The sequence below is a fragment of the Grammomys surdaster genome, unplaced genomic scaffold (genome assembly GCF_004785775.1).
Source record: "Grammomys surdaster isolate TR1022 unplaced genomic scaffold, NIH_TR_1.0 273, whole genome shotgun sequence".
In the NCBI taxonomy this organism is placed as follows: domain Eukaryota; kingdom Metazoa; phylum Chordata; class Mammalia; order Rodentia; family Muridae; genus Grammomys; species Grammomys surdaster.
In genome coordinates, this window is record NW_021604714.1 from 1,920,923 (window position 1) to 1,943,723 (window position 22,801).

The following is a 22,801-nucleotide window of genomic DNA, read 5'->3' on the forward strand; positions in this document are numbered from 1 at the left end:
ACACCTCATCCTGGGGACCTGCACTGCCACTCATACAAGGTCTCCAGAGCCCACAGTTTTCCCATCTGGCCAGTGGTCCAGAGGCAAGGACACCCCCCACTAGATCTGCCCATGTCTCCCACTCTGGCTCAGATTGGCTTCAGTCCTCTCCCATGACGAAGCTTCAATGCACTACATACAGGCTGAGGCGAAAGCACAAACCAGGCCAGCTCTGCCTCAAAGCCACCACTGCCCCAGGAGCCCCACTGGAGACACAGAGGCATCCAGGACGTTTGGGCCTTTGGGGGTGTGTGGTGGGGGGAGGGGTGGTAATGCCAAGCCCAGGGCTCTAAGCATCCTGTAGGCTCTTCGCAGGCTCACACCCTTAGCAGAACAGAGCAGACTCTTTAGAGCATACAGCTAGGCTAAGCTGGTGGCCACCTCCTCCCCCACATGGCATGGTGGAAAGAAAAGCCTGTGTCGCTGGAAAGAACAGCACCTTGGGAGGTGAGACAAACAGGAAGGGAGGAAAGCAGGCCAGGCCTGTGATTGGTCACAATTCATTTAGGAAAATTGGCTTTGCATCACAAATGCAGAACAATCAGGCGTCAGCTTGGGACAAGCAGTGGGGGGCTTGTGCTTCATGTTCACTACTGGGAAAATGGAATCAAATGCGGGGTGGTGTGTGTGTGTGTGTGCGCGCGCACTTGTGGTCGAGCATACACACGTCCATGGCCCCTCCCTGGAGGCCTAAATAGGGATCATGCACTTGTCCTTCAGGTCAAAGGAAACCCCCTGTAGGCAGAGGGGCAGGGGACACACAGTTCGCCAAGACCAGAATAGACAAAAATGTGTCTGTCTTTTCTCTCTGTGTACCAGGAGACTCTCCTAAGACTAGGGCAAAAGATACTGGCTTTAGAGGGGTGGGGCAGGGGGAAAGAGTGCACACACACACACACACACACACACACACACACCTACCTCCAACCTAGTGGTTAAGGAGAAGCCATCCAATGGGATGCAAACCCATTTCTTCCAGCACCTTCTATGGGAACTAGAGAGTGTCTAATGGGTGTGCTGCTCTTTTGTTGCTGAGGAAGGACTGGAGGGAAGCACCAGCCTCCTGTTAGGCTGCTCTGAAGATTGCATGGTGGTTTGGAGCAGGCCTGCCACTGGGTAAGTACACATTGATTGCCCCACTGAAGTCTTACCGAATGCCTACCCAAGCAGCGAGCGATTGAGTATTTGGGAACACTTGAATTATCAAATTCTTTCAACAACCCTCTGGGTGGGTTCTGTTGTCCTCATTCATTCATTCATTCATTCATTCATTTGCTTGCTTGTTTGTTTTTCAATACAAGGTTTCTCTGTGTAGCCCTGGTTGTCCTTGACTCACTCTGTAGACCAGGCTGGCCTCGAACTCACAGAGATCCACTTGCCTCTGCCTCCTGAGTGCTGGGATTAAAGGGGTGCGCCACCACTGCCCGGCCTGTTGTCCTCATTTTATAGAGGAGAAACTGAGGCTCAGCGAGGTTGCTCAAGTTGCTCAGGACCACAGAGCAGAGCTAAAGTTTGAACCCAAGAAACAGAACATTCAGGCCGTGCCCACCGCCAACATGGTGCAGCAGGTGTGCAGCCTCTACCAGGTCCTCTGGCACCAGCCAAGGATGAAGTACTTGGGTTCCTGGGGGCTACTCTGCCCTGCTTAGAGGAGACTTCATAGCCCCTAGATACATCTCATGACCACCATCCACAAAGAATTTATTATTATTATTACTGTTATTATTATCACTATTATTATTATTCAGTCAAGGAACTCAATATGAATGTATTCCTAAAAGTTGAGTCATCAACTTTTTTTGAGTTGAAAACTACCTGGTATAATCACACGGCCACGTGTACCACTACTCTCCTCACAAGAGCAAGGAAACGGAATCAGCAGAAATGCCTGTCAGCGGATGGGTAATGAAAATGTGGAATTTTACTCATCCACAAAAATAGAAAGTTTTTGCAGAGAAAGGGGTGGATCTGGAAATTATCATCTTAAGTGTGGGAACCGAGGCTCAGAGAAACTGGTATTTCATATTATTTCTCATAGCTGGATCTATGGGTCATTAAGTTCTTCTAACATGTGCACATGCGCACAGACACACACAGAGGCATGCATGTATACATGCACAGGCGTGCACACACACAGACACGCACATGCATGCTTACATGTGCGCTTGCACACTCTCTATCCCACTTCTACAACTTACTAACTAGGATACTGTGTGTGTACCTGTTGGTCACAGCACAAGTTCTCAGAGCAGAGTGGACGCTGCCCCCACCCCCGTCCTCCATTTGTCACAGAGTCCTTAGTTCCTGGTATCCGACACTTGGTTTTGCAGTGACCTGGCCAGCTGAGAGAGAGCCAGATAATGTTGGTGTGAACACAGTGAGCTCCCTCACAGTTTCCCTGGGACTAAAACAGCTATTCCATAGCACCCTGAGGTGGCACAGCACAGTCTGGGAATCACATCCCTGAGTCAGGGGTTCCTAGTCTATCTTACAGGAGCCTCTCTGCCCAGGGCTGTGACTGACCTGGCATCAAGCTTGGTACACTCTAGGTAGGTGATAATGACCTTGAACCCTCGGCCCTCCTGAGATCCACCTCCCAGATGCAGGTGTCACACGTGTGTACTGTCTAAGCCTTACTCCTAGCTTCCTGACCCTATGGAATGAGAGAGGTCTGTGGGTGTCATTTAAATGCCCCCCCACAACTCTTCATCCGACTTTAGCTCACTCACACACACTTCCAAGGACCCTGGGAGGACCAGGCTTGCCTTGGCTGCTTTGACAGACCAACAACGACTCACAGATGCCACTGGCTGGCCTTCCAGTCAGGACACTGACTGACCTCGGAGGTCACAAAGTTTCCTAGTCTCTAGGGGTCCCAGCCATGACACTGATCTTGGAGGTCGCACAGCCACCTCACCTCTGGAGGTCTCTGCCCCCAGATTCTCAGCTCTTTAGTCTCCTGTCTCTGAGGCCAGGTTTGAGTCCACCCACCACCCTGCTGCCCTCCTAGTGACAACTTCCCTGTTCTTTGAGCCAGGGACACAGGCAGGTGTGGGGGTAAGTGGGCTGAGCAGGCACTGTACGTGGGAGCTCCGAGGCTCCTTAGCAGTCTCAGTGACTGTTCTGGAGGGCAGGGGGTGTACCACACCCTTCCAATGGACCTCAGTGTTCATGTCTGGAGACGTGATGGAGACGGGCAGTGGGAAAGGCAACATTGTTCAGTACACAGGCTTTTCTCCGGGGCCTGGGCTGGACCAACAGTGAAAATGCTGACTCCAAAGGTGCCAGGACCTGAGGCACTAGAGTAGGCAGGAGGCAGAGGACCAAAAAGGGACCGGCTTCCCAGAGGTCCCACCCCAAGCACACTATTCTCTTTTCCTTCCTTTAAAAGGGTCTCACTCTGTAGACCAGGTGCCCTCAGTCCTCAGTCCGCCCTCAGATCTGATCCTCCTGCCCCAGCCTCCTGACTGCTTGAATCACAGGCACATGTCACCAACCCTACTCTTGTCATTTTATGAAGAGAAGGTAGCTTGGCTTTCCCTGAGATGACCTTTGACCCCAGGCTCAGGCTGGGCAGGAGCAGGCAAATTATCCAGAGCCCTCTGGCCCCTTTCAAATCCCCAGTCCGAATTAGGCTGTCTGAGAAGGTGGTTTGCCTCTTGCCTGCTAACTTGGGGGTGCTGCCGTGAGGGTTGTCACCCAAGGAGCCAGATGAAAGCACGCTCTGAGAGCGGTGGTCCTGCAGTCTGTGTAGCAGGTTGGGGAACGTTCTCCAGCTACGTCTGTGGGAGGAGCTGGAGACCTGTACTTGACCATTGTCACCTGAACTCCTTCAAGAAAGTTGATCTGGAGTCCTGTCATGTCACCAGCTCAGAAATGGGGAGCAACTAACAACATCACACAACAAACTAACCCAGCTGGATCAGAGTTCTGTTTCTGGATCAGGGTCCCGATGGTTCAGAAAGAGCCAGCTATGGCAGATACATGCCCGGTGTCCCACATTAGAATATAAACACCCACCATTCCTCTCCGAGGCCAGACTTTGCTCTGGGTAGAGGTCCCAATACAAAGCTGTAGCTTGGTGGAGAGGGGCTTGGCACCTCCGTCACCTGCCTTTGTCCCTGGAGCTGAGGGACCTTGGCATGGTTCTAGGAATCTATCTCCAGCAGAGCAAGACCATGTGTCCAGGGCTGGCTGGCACAGGACAGGGAGGCGAGGAGGGGGTAAGGGAAGTGTGCACAGAGCTGTCCCACGCTGGGCACAGTCATCATCGGTAATCATGGTGGTTCCTCAGCCTCTGGACACCAGCTCATTCTCCCAGCCCCGACTCCTACCGCATGGAAAATCTCTCCCATTCACTGTGCTCACTGCGCTCGGTGGGGAGCGGGCAGAGCTGGGGGAGACGAGCCAACTTATTATGTTTTAAAAACACAAACCCCACAGGCTAGGCCCCTCCTTGGACACAAAACACTGCCTCCATCTGGCCCTGGCTCCTGTAGGGTTCAGGCTGCAGTCCCCCTCAGAGGCTGTTACAATGCCTGTTACTGATGACAAATGGGGGCTGGCCAGCTTGGAGGACACCAAGTTGCTCCTAACAAAGAAGGCCTCTCACCCAGCCCTGTTCCCACACCCTCCACAGACCCATTTGTGCCCATGATGTCATTTCCTGTGATGGTCACAGGAAGTAACCTTGCCAAGAGGGCCAAAACTTGTAACCAGGTCCAGGTGCTCCTGTGAGGGCTCCCTCCAAGGCCCAGACATCAGGTTACTTTCAAGAGTGGGGATGGACACAGTCCTTGGGTCACTGGGCTACCCGATTCACAGAGGCCCTGGGGGAAGCTATGCTGCCTGCCCTCCCTCTGGATCTTTCCCCTGAACCCTGGGCTCCCTGGCATGGACACCTCTAGAGTTAACTTCAGTGCCAGGCTTGGTGGGGTCAGAGCCCTGAGGAACAGTCTTCTGCTTCCTCCTCTCCTGGGTAAGGGGACCAAGGCTTCTCATCCCCTCTTTCAGAAAATGACCTTCGACCTCACTCACAGCATTTAAAAGCCTTTACGGTACCACACACACCAGCCAAGCAACAAGCTTGAGTTGCTGTTCCATTTTACAGGGCTAGAAACTGAGGCTCAAAAGTCAAAGGATACACTCAAGACCACCCATCTACACTGATGATCCTGTGGACCTTTGAGGATAGCCGTGTCTGTCACCTAGGTGAGAATCAGGCCTTGGCTTCAAGCCCAGCATTCAGGCCCCTTCCCACCCTGCCCCGCTCCAGACATGTTTGTGGGCACTTCAAAAAACAATAAGCTAAGCTTATACCCTCAGGATCACACACACCCATTACCATCTCCCTAGACACATATCCTGGCTGGGACAGAGGCTCCATCCTTGATGGGGGCCCCTAAGCTAATGCCACCATGCCTCACCATCCCTCTGCAGGAGATGCCAGCCTCCCTATCCCCCCCTCCTTTTTTTTTTTTAATTTGGTGACTTGCAATTTCAGACTCTACCAAACACTCAGCTGCTCCCATGGACAGGGTGGGAAGTGTGTCCCTGGTACTGTGGACAGGGTGAAACGTGTTCTCCTAACCCTGACGCTGCACGGATAACCCCAGATGCTACCCATGGCAACCCTGCTCCTTCCTGTAGCCTCCCAGCCTGCAGACCCTTCTCCATTGGATTTGAGACTTTGTCTTTGACCCCGGGACCCACCCTGCTCCCAACCTGGGCCGGTCTTCAGAGTCCTCCGCTGTCCCTCCAACAGCTTCCCCCAACCCAACTCTAGATAATCACAGCATCTACTCTAGAGCCCTCCAGACCATCTCCAGCCCCTGACACCCCCTCCCTGACCTCTCTCTTTAGAATGCAGCCTTTCCCCAGGTTCCCTGTCTGTGGAGCTGGGCCCACTGGGGAGGTAGGCTTTCTCTGGCTGTCCTGGCCAGCTTCCTTGGAATCAGGGTAGCAGTTGGGGTACAGGAGAGAGCCTGGACCACAAGAACCCACTGGAAACCTAGATCCTCAGAGCTCATCTGAAAAACTGTCCTCTGAAACTGAAACCAGAGAGGGTATGTTTTGGCCTTAGATCACACTGTACAAGATCAGTAGAACCACTGGGTACTCGACCCCCCAGAGGCACAGCAGGGACTTGATTTTGCAACTCTTTCCTTTGGGCTGGGGGCAAAGTTCAGCGCTTAACTAGCATTCATGGGCCCTGGGTTCAATTTCTGACAACATATAAGTAAGTAAATTAAAACCTTACATTTGCTTCTAATAAAAAATTTTTTTTGGTCTGTTCAGATTATAAAGATAATCATACCCTTGACATTAAGATGACATTAAGAATGGTTTGGGAAAAATAAATATAAAAATAAAAACCAACCCGTTCCACCATGACCCTTGATGGCTTAAGTTTTGTTGTTGTTGTTTGTTTGTTTGTTTGTTTGGGTTTTTTTGGTGTTTTTAAATTTTTTGTTTTTCAAGACAGGACTTCTCTGTATAAGAGGCTGGCTTTGAACTCACTGAGATCTATCTGCCTGCCTCTACCTCCACAGTGCTGGGATTAAAGGTGTACACTGCCACACCTAGCTTAAATACTTTATTATTTGAGAACTGAATGCATACATGGGCATAGACGCCTCCTCTTCCTCTTCTCCCTCCTCCTCTTCCTCTTCCTCTTCTTTCGTCTTCCCTGCAGCAGGCATCAACTACTGATACCCCACAAGCGAAGGAATTTCTCATCTCCAGGCTTCCACCATCCCATGTCCAGGCTTCTTGGTCTGGACGCCATCGGTGCTGACTGACACCCCAGTGGGCTGTCCTCAGAGAATCCACTTCTCACAGGGCCTTGATTTTCCCATCTGGGACATGGGATCATTTTAATTTGCTCTGCCAATTTCAAGACGATGGGCTTCTTAAACTCAGAAGTCTAAAACCCTTTTCTCAGCTGGGCTGCCCTGTCAGCTGCTGATTTCTCTCGTTCCTTTTAGAAGAAGAGACGGGCCTCAAAGGGGTGCCCGGGTGTGGGCTACTAGCATTTGCTTTTTTGAGACAGGGGTATTGTTACATAGCCTATGCTGGCTTTGAACTGGCAGCAATCCTCCTGCCTCCTGAGCCCTGGGTTCTCAGGCATACAATCACGCCCCGCTTGGACTTGATTGACAGCCTCGGGTTTCCAGGGTCCCAGGGCAGACTTCCAGCCTCTACTTGGCCTGCTCTGTGATGACACCAAGCTGTAAAAGGCTGATGCAAGCTGGAAGAAGGGAATGAAACAGACTCCGTGGGGCAGATGGAGCTGTTGCCAGCCCTCATGGGACACAGGTCCCTGTTCCGCCTGCCTGTTTGCACCTGCTGATGTAATCACCCGGCCTCCTTGGCTCAGGGCTGGGCCTGCTCACCTGGTTTTCCAAGTGAGCTACAGATGACAGGTGAGAGGGCAGGAGGGCAGGAGGATGACACAAGTGTCCGAGGAGATGCACTCCAGGTCACAGGGCCCACTGTCACTTCAGGGGAGCTGGCCCCCTCTCTGATGCCCCTGTGGCATAAACTGGAGACATAACCAGCTCTTGGTTAGTTCCTAGCCATGGAGTTCTTGGGTGGAATAAGGAAGAAAACCTGGATCTAGGGAAGGAAGACACTTGAACGGTCCCTGCCCATGGCTACTAGCCCACTGGATGACTCTGGGCCAGCCAGCTGCCTCACCTCCCGAGACCTCAGTTTGTTTATCTGTAGAGTGGGCGTGGTGGCACTGTACCCACCTCTGAGGCAGTTGGGGGCCAGAGAGTGGAAGCAAGAGAGGACACTAGGGTACTTGCGGACAGCGGTGCTGGGTGGACGAGTGAGCACTGGGTTCCCAGGGAGCTAGAGCCACAGGCCGGGCAGAGATGGAGCCTCAGGAGTCTCCCCATGGGGAGGAAGCATGGAAGAGGACAGCCAGCTCCCCAGGGTCTTGGATGTGCCACCAGAAACATGCTGGGGTAGAGAGCTGCTGGGACCCCCAGAGGCACTGGGAACGTAGGCTGTTGGTGAGAAATGGACCCTGGGGGAGGCGATGCCTCCGGTTAGCTGTGGATACCAGTCTTCTCGAGAGCTTCCTCTGACCCTTCCCTGCAAAAGGGTAACAGAGGCCTGAGGTCACGACTCCCTGCTTGGCCCTATAAGCCCCCAAGGGGGACAGAAAGTCACTGGACACTACCAGCAAAGTTGGTACTGGGAGTGCGGAGGCCACCCCTGTGTTCCCAGCCCTCTTAGCTGGGGGTGGTAGAAGGAACCCCCACTGTTGCTGGGGTTCATGGCTTCCCAGGCCACAGAGTTAGGGAAGCGGAGCTGTTTCCAGGCTCCGCACCCACATTCCCTGGTCAACAGTCCTCACAGGTGGGAAATGAACACCGGGAGGTTCGGTGACTTACCTCAGTCCATAGAGGAGCGTCAGCACCCAGACCCAAGTCCCTCCTCCGCAGGCCTTTCGAGCTCTTTGGTATTGTGTCGGACTGACTCAGATCAATTATGGTCCGCTCCCGTGACAGTTGGCAGGAGACGTCCCACAAGGAACCAAAGGAAAGACACAGCTACACGGTGCCAGCCCTGCTCCCTGTCCTCCTTAGGAAAACACCTCCTCTTCTTGTTAGACAGATGTCATACTGTGGAATGTCCAGTAAGGACACAGGAGGCAGCACTGAGAGCAGAACCGGGCAACACCAGGAGGTCCCAGTCTAGAAGCTCTGTAGCTCTACTACCGGCTTCAATAGTGTCAAAGTCACATACAGGATCTCAGTCACCGCTGTTTACCTAAAGTCGCCGAAAGTCACACGGTTACTTGATGGTAGAGCCAAAGCCAGGTGTCCAACCCTGGGGGAAGTGCATGTGCCACCAGCAAAGAGCAAGCATGTCCCTTAGGCTGTTTCTCTGCATGTATTTCAAAATGTCCTTAACTTCTTCCCAGTTCAACACCTGGCCCTCATTAAGCCCAGGGCACAGTCAGTGGCACTGGGGAAGGGAGAATGTCTCCAATACGGGGACTGGAGGCTGTGGTCTTGGGTAGCCCAGCACATTCCTTCTCACACTGTCCATCCTCTGGTCCCTTTACTGGACATTTGTGAGGCTCAAGAGTGGCTCATATCATCTGGGAGAGAGACAGCCACCAACTTCCCCAAGTCCCCTGGGATCCAAAGTTCAAAACAATAGAAGTGTCGTCGGGTTGCCCTTGATGTAGAGGTTTTGTGGGTGGCTAATTTTAGCCGAGGACTACAGCCTTTTCCCAGCCACATCACTGGCCCACTGTCTCGGCCCTGGGCCCGGACAAAAAGGTCTTGCTTTTCCTCCCCAGCTGGGAGCAGAGGACTGCCTGGAGCTCAGGACAATTCCTTTTGTGCCTGCTTCCGGGTGGCTCTTAGAACTCAGAGAACCGGTCAGCCTTGAGCTCTCAGCAACAGCTCTCTGGTCCCTCTCGGTCTCTACTGCTTCAAGGTCCCCTTGTTATTATTCCCGAGAGCTGGTATTGGTGGGAAAAGACCAGCAAATTCTTTCCAGTCTTCAGGGTCAGGGCAGAGTGAGGGACTGATGTGCTAGCTCCAGTTCAGGGAGGCTGTGAGTGGCCTGAGGTCACAGAGCACTGTGGCAGAGCTAAGCCTGGACTGGGAATCTATCTGTGCACACCTAGGCCGATGCTGTATGAATGAACGATGTACAGAAATTCTACCACTTCCACCGGGGTGCCTGAGCGTCACCTTGACACCATCTTGGGGGGGAAGAGGCTGCCTTCCCACTTCCCTGCCCTTTATCTGGTAACTCTTGGTTCTTCCTCAGGCCTTACCTAATAGTGTCACCTCCTTAGGAGCCCTGCTCTGCCTACAACCCCTGTACTACCACCATCAGGGTCCTGTTCTTCCTCTGGCATGTCTTTCTTTACCACCCACGCTTCCTGACGTTCAGGTGCTCTGGTATGCGTCTTTGTTAATATCCAGGCCCCTCCAGACCCCAGGGTCCCAGGGGACAGACGCTCTGTAACGGTGCATTCGACACTGCTGTTAACCATGTGTGTGGGTGCCAAGCAATCTAAAGACCCTGGGACGGAGGCCTGGAGACCCTGCTGTGCCAACTAAAGCCAGAGGGTCCTGGGAGACTGACTGAAGCTCTTGAGGCCTGGGACAGGGACATCTTCACATCCATTACAAGCAGCATGGCCTCACCATGCTTTCATTTTTGAGTCCTATAGCATGAAGGCTGTACTCTGTCTATTGCTGTGTCTCTGGGTTAGGCTGGAATATGGTAGACATCTTTTTTTTTTTTAAAGATTTATTTATTTATGTATATGAGTGCACCATTGCTTTCTTCAGACACATCAGAAAAGGGCATCAGATCCCATTACAGATGGTTGCGAGCCACCATATGGTTGCTGGGAATTGAACTCAGGACCTCTGGAAGAGCAGTCAGTGCTCTTAACCACTGAGCCATCTCTCCAGCCCCCGACATCTTTTTTTTTTTAAGCAAGGTCTCAAGGAGTCCAGGCTAACCTTGAATTCACTATATAGCCAAGGATGACCTAGAGTTTCTAAAACAGTCTGCCTCTTCCTCTTGAGTGCTAGGATTATCAACCAACATCTCCACATCTCTTTATGTGGTGCTAGGGATTGAACCCAGGTCTTCATGCATGCCGGGCAAGCACTCTATCAACTGAGCCGTGTCTCCAGATGTTTTTGCGTACTGTAGATGCTTAAGAAGTGCTTCTTGCATAAAGTACTGAAGTCCCTGGACTCTCCTCTGGAGGCCTCACCTTCTCACACAGACAAGGGGAAGAGGGAGCCTTGGGGAGCGTGCTGGAGGCCAAGGATAGCCCCCCACACCCCAGCCAGCCTCCCTGTAGAGGCAGGCCACCTCTGAGGCCTGCCCCTGCAGCCACTCCAGCCGGCCAGCATGCTGTAATTAGAGTGCTCCTTGCAGGCCCTGGTAATGAGGGGGTGTCTGGTGCCAGCCGTAATTACAGCCTGGTTGGAAGGCGCAGGGCCCGCCTCTGAGCCACATTACAAAGTCTGCAGCGGGACTCTCGCCCGCCTGCTCCCTTTTTATGGGGCTGGTTAAAGGGAGGGTCAGAGAAGCCAGCTCAGGCTGGGGGCTGCGGTCTTGGGGAGAGTTGAGGGCTGAGAGTCTGGGCCTGTACTGCTTTGAAATTATGCTCTTGCCTCACCCCTACCTCACCCACACCAACATTCCCATCCAAGGTAGAGGTCAGACATGCAATGACACCGACGGAGGCATCCATGTGGCTCTCAGTTAGGCCCAGAGTCATAGGCCTTAGACAACAACTTGGTCCCAATCACACAGCAGATCCTGAACTCCGACCTAGCCTGAGTCGCTGATGACAGTGGTACAGGGCAAAGTGCAGGCAAGCCCGAGAGCTGGAGAGTTTGCAAGCCAGTATTTGGGAAGCCCACTGGACTCTCCCTCTTTCTTTAAGAGATGAAAAACCTGGGCTAGGATGTTGCTAGGTGGCAGGGTGCCTTGTTTAGCATGTCCAAGACCAGACACTGGGTTTGATCACCAGGACGGGGTCGAGAGATTAGACTCTCAGACTCATGTTTGGCAGGCATGCAGGATCCAAGGATATAGAGCCAGCATGGCAAGGGCCTGGTCTACACCAGCCTGAGCCTTGTTGACCTCAGGAGGTGAGTATGAATGGGAAAAAGTTATTCCAGGGCATAAGTTTGAGGTTGTCTGGCACACCCCTGGACATGACAGACATCACTAATCAATAGCGGCACATCTGGACAGTGCATCCGAGCCCTTCTTGGCACAGAGTACAATGAAGAAGAGATTCCACAATTCCTGATTTAACTGGTCCCCACCCACCCTCCGTTGACCCAGGGAACACCACCTGGAATTGGGTGACTTGACTTCCTTAGTGACCAGTGTCCTTGTTTGGTCAGCCTGCCACCCCAACCTTGTGGACATGAGGTTTCTGGGTAGGTTCCTGTTAAACCCTAGTGCAGACCAGGGGCCACTCTGACGCATGGACCCAAAGGTAGCTTTTGCAAGGAAGCAGTATGTTTCCTGGAGAGCCATCCAACACAGCAGCGGGCATCTCTGCACTCAGCCCCCATGTCCCCCCACCTCTTCCACAGTCTCTTCCCAGACTTCTCCCCTAGCCCAGCACCAGGATCCAACAACCACTGTCCACTCTCCACAGGTAACCCACAATGACGGAGCCTCTAAGATGCTTCCTCTCGCCCACTCTGCCCGGAACCCTCCCTCAAAGCCTCTCAATAGTGCCTCTAATCCTCCTGGCTGTTGCCAGCTACAAGGGTATGGAAGAGTTGCCCTAGGTTAGTGTGGGGTGGGATTGGAGAGGGTGGACGCAGCTCTGCCAGATCCAGTCTGCTCTTAGGTCCTGGACCTCCGGCCACTGCATGGAAGACAAGAAGCCCCTGAGACTAGGGGACGTAACTGCCTCGTCTGCTTTGCTGAGCCAGGACCGGAGGGCATTTTTCAGAAGGACACTTGAATTAGGGAACAGGGCAGCTAGCCACCAGGACTATGGGCCACACCCTGTGCAATCAGAGACCTATATAGTCTAGGCCCCGCCTGCTCTCTGACCTCAGGCAGTTTCCACCTCCTCTGTGTGGCTTGGGCAGGGGCCATGGCACCCCCATGCCTCCTCAGACTGTGGCCTCTGGCACAGAGCACTGGATTCTAAGAAGTGTTTCCCATGCAGAGCTTTGGCTCTTGGAGGTGGGAACGGTATCAACGAGGCTCATGGAGGATGCCCCTCATGAGAGAGGCAACCCCTCATGACAGAGGTAAGGGCTTCAAAATCCCTGTGCTGGGCCACAGAGCCCTGCCCCTGCATTTCCCCACCAGCAGAGACAAGGACAAAAGACCCTTTTGCCCACTGCCTTGTTTCTCAGAGGTTTCAGCTCAAACCCTTAGCTGTAAAGTCCCAGGTGTTGTCCCCAACAGACAATGGCTTTCAAGAACTGCCAGCCCTGCTGTCCATCCCAAATGAGTGGCTGGGACCCACGCTCCACCCTCCACCTTGCCCTAGCCAACTGGGTCATCAGTCTCAGGCCTCTATAAAATGGGAGTCACATTGAGACTCCCAGGCCACTGCTAAGGCAAACAGAGTCACGGTATGACAGTAACCAGGGCAGGGCAGGCCAGGGCACTGGAGCTCAAGTCTGCCCCACGGACTCTTAACTATCTGGCTATGGGGCCGAGCCTTTCAATCTCTTCGGTCTCATCCACGGACTTGGATAGGTAAACACTACAGTCTTATAAACGCAAAAGTACTCTATAAACTGTCCAGGGCCATCCAAGCCTACGGTTAGTCACTGTCATTTTTCTAATTATCTACTTTACTTCACTGACTCACCTCCGCCCTGCCCACGACAGCCACCTCCATCCCGGCTTAGCTTGTGGAACTCTGGTGATGTCTGGTTTGCAGGAACCCCCACAGGCCTTAGATAGGGCAGGGTCAGTCATCCTTGGGCAGAGCGAAGGAAGAGGGGGCCTGAATGCTTGGTTTTCTGGCAGGAAGACTTTTACCCATCACACGGACGCTCTGCAGGACTGGGAACCAAATCTAAGAGAAACAGCCATGTATGTGTGAAGACCTTGGTGCCTGGGGGGTGGGAACACAGTAAGAGCTCGGTGCACAAATCCATCCTTGGCTCCTTCTGCCTTTTCCTGATAGGAATCTGGGGAGATTACCTGGGAGACCCCCATGCTGTCTGACTTCTGGCAAAGCCTTCCCTACTCCAGACCTCCCTCCTCAAGACAGACAATGCTTCTAAGTTCAACGGCTCGTCCTGAGACTGGGTGTCAGGAGTGGAGGTACTAGGAAAAGTGTTTCAGCTGCTGGAGAAAATGCCACGCTGCCTAGGTGTGTGTGTGTGGGGGGGGAGTGGGGGGTGACAAGGCAGCCGTAGCCTTGACCCTTAAGAACAAGGCTGAGGGAGACTCCCAGGCTTTGACCTGATCTGCAAGCCTTCCTCATCTCAGCGTGGCAGCAGGTGGGCACAGACAAGCACGGAGCATTTAGTGTGGATGCTTCCGGCCTCCCCAAGAGGTGGGGGTCCAGCTCTGCTCTACCCAGAGCTAGAGACACTTATTTCACCCAGACACTGAGGGGGCCTTACCCTTAGTAAAAAGGAAGCAACCCACAGGACAGGATCTCGGCTTCAATAGCTGTGGGATTTTATGTGAGTGACTTTGCCTCTCTGAGCCTTACTCCTTCCCTGTAAGTCCCCAGATAGAGAGAGAAGAATAAATCTACACATCCACAGTATTACTAGCTAGACGTATACTCTGTCTAGGTCTCTGGCCTTTATTTTCCTGGCTGCGGAGTGGGCACATCTCCATGGGACCATCAGCAAGGCACATGTGCAGAGCAGGGACTCAGTGTTTGTGGGAGACCAGGTGACTTGGCAGAGTTCTCTGCACACCTGGCCACAGTCACCTCTCAGCCTTGCAACAGGCACACGTTGTTGTCAGGTCCCAGGTAGCTGTTGGGCTCCTGGCCAGAAGCAACACCTTCCCAGCCCACACACACCTCCGAGGAGCACCTGGCATGAGGAGGGAGCTCGGCGCCCAGCAGTGGGATGCCAAGGAGAAGGGGCACCAGAGCGTAGGCAGGTGGTCCTGGGTGCCACCCACTTCTCAGTGGGGTCCAGCGTGTGCGTGCTGGCCACCTAGGTGACTGCTTCTGAGGCCTTCAGGGGAGGAGGCTGAGAATATAGCTGGACCTTAGAATCTGAACCACGGTCAGCATTCATTCCCGTAGGCATAGAAAGCTCAACCCCGGCCTCCTACCTTTCCCATGAGGTAATAGAATTGTTCCATTTAGCGAGTGGGGGTGGGGTGGGCAGAAGTGAGCGGCAGAACACCCTGAGCTATGGGATACCTGGGTGGGAATCAGGCTTCAATTTCCCATCTCAGACAGAAGGCACACGGTGACATCTGGGGTACAGTTCCTTCCTGCTTGCTCCTCAGTCCGACAGAGAAACCACAGGCTGCTCCAGCTAATGAGAGACTCATTTGGTTATGGGTCCAGTGTCCTCCTCAACTCTCCCGGGTACTGGCCCTTCCTAAACCCCCTCAGTCCTTGTCACCCTTGACCCTCCCTGGCACTCCCTGCACGACCGTCCAATGCTCTCTTGGTTTCTTCAAGTTTATCATCTCTGCTTCCTCTCGCCATGCTGGCTAGGTTGCTCCTGCAACTCAGCCGAGAGCGGCGGGGGGCCTGGGCTCTGGACTCAGCTCAGGAGTGGGTCACTTTGGAGAAGTCCTGACCCTCTTCCAGCCTTGCTTTTCCGTCAGTGAATGGTCAGATGAGACGCTTAGTCAGTCAGTCTATGATCACCACACTTAGACACACTTAGACACAGAGGCTGGGATCTGCTAAGCATCTAGGACTTCATCTGAGTACTCCTCTTGAATCCCCACTAGGGGCCTGAGCAAGTTGGTCTGAGGAACGCCAGGCGAGGCTAACCTCCACACAGGCACCCCCGGTTTCCATCTGCTCTCTCTGAGCTTTCTGGACTGGGCTCAGGCCTCTGTCTGCATCCCCTACGCACCCACCCCGCTCTTCACCTGTGGTGGCTGCCCCTGTCACTAGATCCATTCCTGGTAGAGTTATTCCCTCTGTGTGAGCTTCCATTAGGCAGGAAATACAACAGTTACAGGCGGGGCACAGGAGGATAAGGTGGCCATAAATCACCAGACTCTCCCCTCACCACCGCCAAGGCTGCTGGCTCGGCAGCGCCTCCCCCCTTCCAGGAGGAGCCATGGCTGGGTTGCATGCGGCTCAGTGAGGGACCAGCTGTTTGGGTGCGGGAGGTGTATATGGGACTCACCTAGTCACTTCTGAGTAAGTTTTTATGAGCGTAACAGTTCAACTTTCTTCACGGTGACACCTGGCTATCCAGAGGGAAGGGCCAAGGTTGGGAAGAGATCAAGTCACTGAGACGTGAAGATGATTTTACAGCAAGCTTACAGAACAAACATCTAACCGCGCCTCACAGGCGCGCTCGCTCGGAAAGAGTGCAGTGCGACCCAGGAAATGTGGGTGTTCACATCAAAGAGAGCGGCCTCGGTCCTATTTACAGCTTCCACACCACACCCCCCACCCCTCTGCAGCACTGAATGATAGCGCCTTTGTTTTGGGGTACAGGGTGCCAGGAGTGACTGAAAGCTCAGCAGATCTTCTGGAAGTCGAGCCCGCGTCGGGAAGGGTGAGAATCAGCCTGCTAGCTTAGCTGGGCGCGGACAAGGAGAGAGCCCCTGGCTTCCTCCGTGAACAAAGTTTGGTTGAGGAAATTAAAGGAGATCACAGGGGTGATATTAAAAGAGCAAATTACTTTAAAGGGCTTCCGCTTGGTCCAGATCTGACTGAAGATGGATGGCGCTAATTAGCAGTGAGGAGTGGCCTGCCCAAGTGAGGCTGGTGCTTTTAGGGGTTCTGGAAGTGAGAGCCCCCCAAGTGCCTCCTTCACCCTCCTCCCCCAGTAGGTGGTGGACGGAAGATTCTGCCACTTCTGTACCCATCCCCTGGGACTACAGAGAATGAAGTTGGGAGGTGACTCTTACCCCAAATCCACAAAGCAACCTGACAGGGCGTACAAAACAGGGCACGGCTTTCCACCTCCGGGAAACTCTCACGAGGGACTCTACTAGCTGTGATCACAGAGACGTTCGCCACAGCGTGGACTTACCAGAGTGAAACGCCCCTCTGGCAGAGTAAGAAAGGCCTGTGATGCGAACTGCATGCGCTCAGGTATGACAGACAGTATGAGCTAAGAAGTCTGAGCAATTCTTCAAGGACAGTCCCCAGGGGATGTTACAGGAGGAGATCAGAGAGATACTAAGTACATGATTAAACCATAAAACAAACCCGGGCATGTGCCCGAGAGGAAATGTATCAGAAGGCAAGGAGGAGTCAGGTGTGTGTGGGGGGGGATTACGAGTGTTTCTCAGAACTTTTTTGGGGGGTTGGGGGATGGGGCTGCACTTATCTGGACAATGTAAACAAACAAGCAAATAAACCTCTTCCTGGACTCCCAGATACTTGTAAGGGCAGCAGAGCCTGGAGTTGTTTCATAGGACCCAGGAATGCTGGGAAACGAGCTTCCCCAGTGAGTGGTCCTCTGGGCGGCCTGGAGGGAGGGCTCAGGGGCTGCACCTGTTCCCACAGGAAGAGTACCTCTGGGGGAGCCTCATTGTTCTCTGGCTAGGAGGAAAGTGAGGGGCGAGGAACAGAGCTCACTCCAAAGCCAGGAAATAAATCTCCCCTTCACTCAGGTCAGCTCATTTGATGGGGACCCGGGGGTCTGAGGACTCGTGAGAAAAATCTCCCCAGGCTGGGCCCACGCCATTGAGTAGACTCCAGGGGCCCATCCCAGAGGCTTCCTTTGGCTGTTTCCTGGCATTGTTGACCCCATAATCCCAGCAGCAGCAGGACATGCTACCTAGCCGTCCTCCCTGACCAGCAGACTGTTGGGACCCAGCTCTTCCCAGACCTCGTGAGGTCTGATAATCTGTGAAAGAGGAAATCCCCCCAACCCCCTTCCCCATCAGCTCCACTCGGACACCCTACTCCCCAGGTGCTGGTTAGCAAGAAGCTGTTCAAATTTGCATAAAATTTACATCCATTTGCATAGCCACCTGCTACAGTGGAGAGAGCATTGAACCAAGACTCACACTTTGGAGCCCAGTCCCAGAGATATGATTAACTGACTGTATGACCTTGAGCAAATCACTGTCCTCTCTCCCAGCATCAGTCTACCTATCAACTCAACTAGGGGACTGCACTGCCAGCAGGAGGGCAAACAGACAGACAGACAGCTGCGAGTGGGTCCCTACTGTAATCCCTACTTTGGGCAGGTGCTTCCTGAAAACTTCCTAGGAGACACCGATGAGACAGCATAACTTCCTGGCTTCTGTCACCGTATCCCCACCCAGGCCGTAGGGACACCCAGGGAAGCACCCACACTCACGATCTACCCAGATGTTCCAGCACTCAGCCCCTAGGCAGCCTCTGGGGAAACAGTAACTCTGGCACCCTGGAAATGCTTTCAGCCAGGTGCCAAGGGATCTTGGTGGGGCCCCTGGGAGTAGGAGGCAGAGGCCCTGGGTTGTCCTGGAACTGGTTGGACATAGCACGTGCACATATGTACACACACGCACGCACGCATGCAAACACACCCACGGCCACCTTAGCTTAGACCAAGACAAAGATGGAGAACCAGGACACCAGTCTATACCGGCAGAGTCCTGGGGCCTGTTGCAAGGACTTCCCGGGCAATGGAAGGGGAGGAGGCAGAAAGAAAGTTTCATTCCTGGGGAGCTGCTCTTGCGGTGCCTTGCGTCAGGATCTCTAGGGCATGGTGCCGGAGGAAGGGCAGGGCATCAGACCTGGAGAAGATGGACGCCGGTACCCAGTCCACTGTGGGGTCACCAGCATGGGGCAGCTGTGACCAAGTTTTGGTGATAGGGGCAGGAGAGCTTTGGCAGCAGCAGCGTGCTGCTTCCCAGACTCCAGCCAGGGTGAGCCAGGCTGAATGGCAAAGGATCACAGGGCTGTAGCTAGCTGACTGCTTGCCCTGCATACTTTAAGTCCTGGATTCGATCCCCAGCATCCAATAACCTAGGGGTGGGGTGGTGGTATAGACCCGTCATCCCAGCCAGCACTAGAGGGGATAGAGGCAGGAAGACTGAAAGGTTCGAGATCAGCTTGGGATGTGTAGGACCCTGTCTCAGAAATAAAATCAAAGAGCTGAGCAGGAGGGTGGGGGAGGTAGCTTTACAGAAGCCCTCTGAGGGCTCCTGCTCTTGTAACCTTTGTCCCCTTTCCAACCCACCCCCAAACTCCATCATGCCACTCCCACAACCAGAAGCAGGCAATGAATGAGAGGCTAGTGCTTAGCTCACCCTCTGGATTTTACACCACCCACGGGTCTCCTTGGCCAGGGAATGGTCCCACCCACAAGGAAGATGGGTCTTCCTCTCTCAATCCATGTGGTCTAGACAGTCCCTCACTCTCAGAGGCTAACCTTACTCTAACAGGTGTGCCTGGAGACCTGCCTCCTGGTGTGGCACTGGCAGTCACTGTTACCTATCGTAAGTAGTGTCACCTAGGTTCGATGCAATGCGTGAGGAGACATGTGTAAGGGTTTTAAGATGAAAAGGTGGACGTCCTCTACTTTACAAGCAGCCTGGGGATAACCCCATAGGAACCACTATGGAGAGGTAACAAGACATCGTAATTTGATCCTGGCTCTATGACAGTGTGGGTATTACTGTGTCCCCCACCCCAAAGCAGACATCACTAAGCAATGCTGACCTTTGCAAACCGTTTCGCACGTGGCTCTAGAACTCTCAGTTCAACACACCAGGCAACGGGCAACGGGCCAGCCGCAGGCTTCCTGGCATGAGCCTTTTAGGTCACCTATATCCTTGGGCTGAAGGCATGGGCTGCTTGAATCCAGGGAGGCTGGGGTCAGGGACAGGAGCTAGGCTGGGACTCCAGGAACCACTCAGATGCTCCACTCAGGAAAGGGAGAGAAGGCATGGAGGTTTTAGGGGTGGGGGGCAATGGTTGAGACCTCCCAGGAGAGCTAGAACATACAGTCAAGGAAGGAGATACTGTTTGGGTCCAGCTGAATAGCTGGAAGCTCAGGGTTGTTCCTGAAGGTTGGTGGGGAAGGGTAGGGTCCTGCCTTGCTGGTACTTTCTGATGTCTGCCTTGCTGGTACTGCCCTACTAAGGGCATCCTGAAGAACAAGGGCTGAGGCTCCGGTATGGTAAGAGGCCTTTAGCAAGCTGCTGACTCGAACTCAGCAGAGTCAATCTGGGCTTCCACACCTAGAGTTGGGGGCTGTCTGGCACCACCACAGACACCCCAGGGGATAGGGAAACGGGCACCTGTAGGCAGCAGGACCAAGCTCTGTGTGCGCTGGGATCCATGGCCAGATTCACCCCAAGTCCTCTATCTGTAATATGGACTACCCACTCCACAGATGACTGCTCTGCCCACTCACTATGGGGCCTTCATCCACCTTGTCAGCTGTAAGGGAGGCAGAAGGAGCCACAGATCCTGCCAGAGGTTCTGCTGAGGACAGGATAACAGCTGGGAAGCAAATTCAGGGCGACAGTTCCAGATCCAAGGGCCTTGCCCAGAGAGTATGGAACCAGGGTGCCTGCCCACAAGGCCAGGGAAACATCTCAGCCAAACAAGCTCGTGGGAGGTCATCGCTCTTGTCACTATTGTCCTCAAGCCTGGAAAAAGTCAAGGGCCCAAGCTGCTGCAGGGGAAGCTGGGCCAGGATTCTAGAGGAAGCCAAGAACCAACAATCCCAAATGTGGTCCCCTTGACAGCACTGCTATGTCAGAGCAAGCGCTTCGGCTGTGCCAAGGCCCAAGCTGGCAGCAGGCCCGAGAAACCTAGGTGGAGTTCACATGTGGTGACAGCCCATGCCAAACAAGCAAACTAGACATGTGGCCACCTGCTTATATTCGTGGTCTTAGGGTCAGATACCCATGCAGAGGTATAGGAGGGACAAAATGCCTGGCCATAGAATAGCTCATGTGAGTGAATGAATACCTCCCGGAGGCCCAGTGGCCCCATCAGAAGTGATAAGATTGGGATAACAGGTGCGGAGGACAAATGTGTGTGCTCATCACCTGCAGGGACATTGAGGAGTGGCACGCAGGTGCATGTGTGTAGGTGGTATATCTGATGGGGTAAGTGTTTACATCTTTCTATGGAGGTATACATATGCCAGAGAGGACCCTGAAACCCTTGTCTCTGTATGTCTGCCTGCAATGTGTGTGAGCCAGCTTCACCGTGATTCCAGACAGCCTCCCTCTGTACTGGTGAGGAAAGAACCACCGGCTCTGGCTCTGGTTCCAGCTCCTGTTAATATGCATGCAAGGGAGCCACTTTTAAAACAAAGACCTTGGGCTGCAGAGAAAAATGCTGAGATCTGTGGGACCATGGAGCTCAGCGGATCTCCGTGGGTCTACTGGGGGCTGTTACATGAATCGCGTGTCCATTCTGCCTAATGCATACATTACTAATGTAAATTAAAGGCTAATTGAAGCCCTTTAGGCCGCCAAATTTAAATTATTTAGCAGGTAGTCAGGAATAGGAGAAAAGGGAGGAAGAGCTGAGTTTAACACCCAGAAAAAAAAAGTGCCAGCTCAGGGGGAACAGGCAAGGCGCCCCTCCTCCGTTCCTCTCACTAGCTTCCAGCTGTCTGCTCTGGGACTCCTCCCGGCTCTGTCTACAAAGCCTTCCTCCTGGCCATGTAGCCTCCCAGGAGAACATTCCTGCTTGGGTAAGCACCGCTGGGCCAGAGGCAAGGCTGTCTCCCCTAGGGATGCGGTGGGCAGGGGCGTGCATACTTCTTCAGCTACTTGGAGGCAGGATCTGGGGAGGCCTCAGGGTGACCCCACACCAGGAGCTGAGAACTAGAGCCAGGGGGGCTCGGGCCTGGATTACTCCCGGGGAGAGAAGACAACTGGGGTGGCTGGCCATACACTAAAGTTCTCCATCCTCTCCTTGAAAGCTGGAGATGGGTCAGCAGGACACAATAAGACCTCCAAGTCACTGGGGGGCCATCCTTCACCAGAGCCCTGCGTCCCCGGCACACCTAGGTAGGAGGGGTGATTTTCCCTGAACCTGCTGTGTATGAAGTATGGAAGCTTCCAGTTTGGGGATAAAGCCATTCACTGTTCATGCCCTGACCAGGACTCAAGGGCACAAAGATGGGAAAAGCCTACGCTCAGGTTCCTGAGTCAGCGTGGGTGTGGCTGGAGTAAATGCCAAGTAGAGTACAGAGGGTCCCTGGGACAGCACAGGGCGAGGCCACCGGACAGTGGTCCCACCGTGGAGCCCTCAGTGAGAAGGACAAGAGCCAGGACTGTTGACACCTTACCTCTCCAGCTCATGCACTGGCTGAGAACTCTTCTCCGAGAGTATCCTCTTATTCACTCAGCTTCTGTGGTGCCATGCCACTCCATATTGTCCCCAATGTCTGGGGTGTTTCCTCTCTGGCACTCCTGTCATCTCTGTGGCTTTCCAGCCTTGGGACAGGGACGTCCCTTAGCTGTCCTGATTGTCTCCTGGTACTTCTGCCAAATGGCTGGGGCTCAATTACTGTCCAACGACCGGCTTTCTGGACAACCTGCTGGGCCTGAACATACCACTGGTAGATGGTCAAGGCCAATGACGCTCACACTGGGTTTATGCTGGAATTTAAGCCAAATGCTCAGCCCAGACATTGCTGGGGCCGGGTGCTCTTGGAGCAGCAGAGGCAGGACCAGGCAGGTCCCTGGACAGATGGGGGATGGGCAAGGGGATGGCGATGCCTTAGGCCAGAGGCAAGCTGCTGAGTGCTCACTGCTCCCCTGTGGGCCTAACTCAAGTCTCATGCCACCTTGGAACCTGCTATGGCTCAAGAGGGAGAGGGTGGGGTCAAAACGGTGCTTGTTCTGACAGGATGACCGGCACTCACTTGTGTATCCACAGAGCCTCCCTCCTCAGCTGATTAGTCATCCACGCAGTGAGTGGTTTCTGATCGGCAGTGTGTATGTCAGCTGGCTGCTCCTTAGTGCCGAAGGGGTGCCAGGCTCCTACAGCACATTCGGCCTCTCTTAGGAAGGTTCTCTTGACAACCCAGCAGGGGAGATTCCAGCACAGACCCCCATCCTCCTCTGAACCCACCTACCCCTGGGTTAGATGGCCACCAAGTCACCCTGCTCCTTGGGAAAGCCT

General features: G+C 53.7%; 1 protein-coding gene across 2 annotated transcripts in view; it reads right to left on the minus strand.

Moving 5' to 3' along the window:
* Positions 1-22,801, minus strand: part of Unc5b (unc-5 netrin receptor B) — a 68,351-nt gene that overhangs the window by 20,070 nt on the left and 25,480 nt on the right. The window lies entirely within an intron of this gene.